Source organism: Mus caroli, chromosome 1 (assembly GCF_900094665.2).
Source record: "Mus caroli chromosome 1, CAROLI_EIJ_v1.1, whole genome shotgun sequence".
NCBI classification, from domain to species: Eukaryota; Metazoa; Chordata; class Mammalia; order Rodentia; family Muridae; genus Mus; species Mus caroli.
The window spans coordinates 128320869-128325831 of NC_034570.1; the positions used below are offsets into that span (position 1 = coordinate 128320869).

General features: G+C 44.9%; 1 long non-coding RNA gene across 1 annotated transcript; it reads left to right on the forward strand.

The window, feature by feature from the left end:
• Positions 1–2553: 2553 nt before the first annotated feature.
• LOC110305181 lies at positions 2554–4166 on the forward strand. Its single transcript, XR_003837221.1, has 2 exons — positions 2554–2645; positions 4039–4166. It is a non-coding gene; the product is annotated as an uncharacterized LOC110305181 (long non-coding RNA).
• Positions 4167–4963: the final 797 nt, after the last annotated feature.

Genomic DNA, 4963 nt, shown 5'->3' on the forward strand with positions numbered 1-4963 from the left:
TGTGCCAAGGACATGTTCATCAGGCAAGCTGTCCCACTCTGACCTTCCCACTACGTTTGCTCAGGACCTTTCTGGAGTCTGACATTTGACTAAAGCATGCATGTATATTTGGTCTGGATCACTGACAACTATATAGCGAGAGGCCTGACAGCCTTCTATATTCAGAAGCCAAGTCGCCATCAAGGGTGACAAATGACACCAACCTAATGACCACAGTAATTCACTGTCCTGTTTAAAGACACTATTTAGCAAAGTCAAGGTTAAAACCATGTAATGGAACAAATGAAGGGGCTCTGCCTCCCAAGCATATTTATATATTTCTTTTTTAAAAAGAAGTATATATTTATTTTATTTATATGAGTACATTGTAGTTGTCTTCAGACTCACCAGAAGAGAGCATCGGATCCCATTACAGATGGGACTATGTGAGCGACTATGTGGTTGCTGGGAATAGAATCTAGGACCTTTAGAAGAACAGCCAGTGCTCAATATGTATATATATATATTTATATTTACATGTAGTTACAGTTTGTGACTTTTTGTATGTATGATTCATTTTTAAAACACTTTCATTTATTTATTTAGAGATAGGGTCTTAATTTGTAGCCCAGGTTAACCTTAAACTCTCATTTCTCCTGCCTCAGTTTCTCAGTCCTGGGATTTCATGCTACTACATGCAACTACATGCAACTACGTGTGACTAATATAAACTTTTTTGTTTTTGAAATAGGTTCTTAGTGTATAGCCTTGGCTGTCCTAGAACTGGCTATGTAGACCAGAATGTCTTGATCCCACAGAAATCCACCTGTGTCTGCTTCCAGGGTGCTGGAATTAAAAAAGGTTTGCTCCACCACATCAGGCTAGTAGAGACTATTTTAAAATGTTATAGTGCGTTTAATTACTTTTAAATCCATTATGGTGATTGCATTTTAAAATCCACTCCATCGGACCATAAAGTATTGCTTATAGTCAGTTTTCAGTTATTGGGTGGTCACTATAATTGGTATGGATAGGTCAAAATCAAAGGTTATATGTTTGATTTTACTTTTAAACGTGTGGCTGTGTGTGTGTGTGTGTGGCTGTGTGTGTGTGTGTGTGTGGTTAAGGGAACTCGTTTTCCCAGAGTCTATATGCATACAATTTGTTCTCTATGCTGTTCATAGAAGCCTCAGGATAGAAGTGTGGGACATGTCACCCCAGGTAGGGACAATGATGGACACTTGCTTTTGCCTTCCAACCTGGATATTCTCCATTCTGTGGCAACAGTGACCTGTCCTTGGCTTGGCAGGTGATCAGCTACTGGCCTCTGGGTACAGTACCATCTTGACCATAGTGGTGTTGATGATGTTAACACCTCACGGTTTCTGAGGGCAAGGGTTAGGGCAGGCACAGCTTGCTATGGCTTGCTGCCTGGATCTGAGGCTTGTTTCCAAACTAACAGGGCTATTGGCAGAACTCAGTTCTTCTCAAGTTGCCTCCCCTTCTTGGCTGTGATCTGATCACCAGCCCTACTTCCTGGAGGCCACTCAATTCCTCACCATAACATGGCTCCCTATTTTGTCAAGCCAGTAAGAGCAGGATTCCATTAGCGAGTGGCCTCTCAAGCCTTGTGTCATATAACTGCATACCTAGGCTCTTTATTGACTGGTGAGGAGCTAGCCACAGGATGTGTACCTTCTCAAGGCAAGGATTGCACAAGGGGTGCGAATACTGGGAGGCACAGTTGTGGCAGCCGGCCTGCCTATCTGCCACTGACACGGCTGTTCGAGGGAAGTGGACCCTGTGCCCCGGGACAAGCCAGTCTCCACACACTCTTCCCTGTCCTCAGAAGTTGGCTACAGGTGGTGTGAGGCCTGAGTGATGTCAGTGTTGGGTGAGCAGGCTGAGTTTTCACATAGTGCAGGGAAGAGAGTCCTGGGACGGGAAGCCAACCTGCAAAGGCTGGGATAGAGTCCATTGTGAGAAACAATGTCATTCTGCACTCATGCAGACAGACAGGGAAGTTCAAAGGGACCCTGTCTCAGAAGACAAAAGCAACAAGAGAAATCATAAAAGTATTCACTGTTTATAACAATGGGTCTCATTATAGTATTTTATATTTTTATTTATAGTATTTTATATTCTTCTTTATTTATTATTGACAGGTCTCTCTGTCATAGCTCAGGTTGGCCTCGAACTTACTATCAGATCACTATGGTATGACAGTTTTTTTTTTTTTTTTTCCCGAGACAGGGTTTCTGTGTGTAGCCCTGGCTGTCCTGGAACTCACTCTGTAGACCAGGATGGCCTCGAACTCAGAAATCCACCTGCCTCTGTCTCCCAAGTGCTGAGATTAAAGGCGTGCACCACCACACCTGGCTATGACAGGTTTTATTAAGATGTCTTAATATATATAAACAGTATCCTTTGATCATATTTATCTTCCCATAGTGCCCTATCCTTTTTTTGTTTTATAGATTTCACGTATAAGAGAAACATACACAGTATATATATCTATACGCATATATATTATATACATATGTAATTTTTCATGTTTTTCAGGCTACCCTGTAAGTCACCATGTAGCTGAAGATGACCTTGAACTTCTAATCCTGGCTCTGCTCCCCATTTCTGGGATTACAGGCTTGGGCGACTACATTCCATTTGTGAGTTGGGGATTGAACGTACTACTTTTGGTTTTGTTTTGTTTTGTTTTGTTTTGAGACAGGGTTTCTCTGTGTAGCCCTGGCTGCCCTGGAACTCAGTTTGTAGACCAGGCTGGCCTTGAACTCGGAAATCCTCCGCCTGCCTCTGCCTCCCGAGTGCTGGGATTAAAGGCATGGCTCACCACGCCCGGCTGAACCTATTACTTTTTATATCCTACTAGGTAAGCATTCTCCCAGTGTGTCATGCCCCCATTGTTCTTTCTTTCTGAGACAGAGTCTCATGTGGCCTAGGTTGGCCCTAAACCTACGAATAGAAGATGTTGACTCCTGATTCTCTCCTCCCTCCACTTCCTTAGGGCTGGTATTCCAAGAGCAGGCAGGGACACCCAGCCTGGAGTCAGGGTTGTTTCTCCTAACATGGTTAGAGATTTCTAGTTGCTATCAGATGGTTGGTTGGTTGGTTGGTTGGTTGATTGGTTGATTTTAGACAGCCTTCTTTGTCTCTCGGACTGGCCTTCACCTGTATTTCTCTATGTAGCCCAGGCTGGCCTTGAATTCCCTCAGCCTGATTTGTTACTAAGATTTTTGTCTCTAGACTAATCTCTTTTCCCTTTCTGAAGTGAGAAAGCAATGAGCATTGATTAAATAGCGAAACAGATTTCTTCCTATTCAACAAGAACAAGAGAAATGGGAACAAAGGGAGGTTATAGATACAGTATCAAAAATGAGGGGAAGAAAGTGCTGGAGAGATGGCTCAGCAGGTGAGGGCATTGGCTATTCTTCCAGAAGACAGTTCAAATCCCAGCACCCACATGGCAGCTCACAACTGTCTGTAACTCCAAGATCAGGCACTCTCACACAGACATACATGCAGGCAAAACACCAATGCACATAAAATAAAGGTAAATAAAAAAGGTAAATAAAAAAATTTTTTAAAAATGAGGTGAAGGACAGCTAATAAGGGTGATGGGTAGTGAAGATATTTATTCATTTCTTTTCTGGGAACCTTAAGGCAGTCTCTTTTTGTTCCTTTTATAGTTCCCTGCCACGGTTACCATGGCAATTGTCAACAGGCATCGTGCTGGAGAGTATGCCATTTAGCTGGCAGATAGATTACAATGCGGTTAAATGTTGTCTGGCTGTTGCTCTGGTGGCCATTTTAGGTGCAGACAGTTTCTGCTCATATACTTTCCTGAAGCCCCGAACATTCTGTCCTCAAAATGCACTAATATCAGAAACACAGTCAGATTGTGCTTGGGGCGACAAAATAGGAGCCGTTTTCCTGCGGCAGGGCCATTTGGGTCAAGCCCACCTGCGGTAGGCTCTGCTCCGTATTGAAAATCACCGCAGCTGATGGGATACATGTGCTCTTTTGACTAGACTTTTTTTCTAGGCAATGTTTGGATGATACCCAGCACCTCATATGTTCAACAAATGCTCCCCCACACCATCCTGCCTAGTGTGCCTGAACCGCGCTCAGGAAACGGGTAATGTCGAGGAGTAAACGTATGATAAATGTGAGATTTTTGTTTGTTTGGTTTTGGTTGCTACTGAGCTAATTACTGGCTTTGGGATGGGGCCTGGGCACCGGGAAAGCGCAGAGAAGGAAGCGAGAGAGGCTGCAAATTTGTTACCAGTGATCAACTCAATCATGAACTCAGTCATGCCTACATAGTGAACATTCCACAAAGACCTGAGTTCGGAGAGCCATGAGATGGCTGGCTGTTCCAAGCACCTGGAAGCTGGCTTTCCCTCAAACCCCTGTCTTGACTATGCCCTGAGCCCTGTGCGTCCCTTCATCCGTTACCTAGTTCTACAGTAAGCCAGCAAGCCTGTTTCCTTACTTGCAACACCAGCAGATTAGCCAAACAGGAGGAGGGAGGCACAGCTGGTGTGGTAGTTTGAAAGGAAATGACCTCCAGTGGCTCACAGGGAGTGGCCTGGCCCTATGAGGAGGTGTGGCCTTGGAGTAGGTGTGGCCTTTTTGAGGAGGTGTGTCACTGGGGGTAGGGGGAGGAGCTTTGAGTTTCAGAAGCTCAAGACAGGCTCAGTGTGGCTCTCTCTTCCTGCTGCCTGCCAATCCGGATGTGGAACTCAGAGCTTCATCTCCTTCACCACGTCTGCCTGCATGCAGCCGTGCTTCCCACTATGACGACAACCGACCTCTAAATTGTAAGCCAGCCCCAACCAGACTTTTTCTTTCATAAGAGTTGCTGAGGAAGCTGGGCGTGGTGGCGCACGCCTTTAATCCCAGCACTCAGGAGGCAGAGGCAGGCGGATTTCTGAGTTCAAGGCCAGCCTGGTCTACAAAGTGAGTG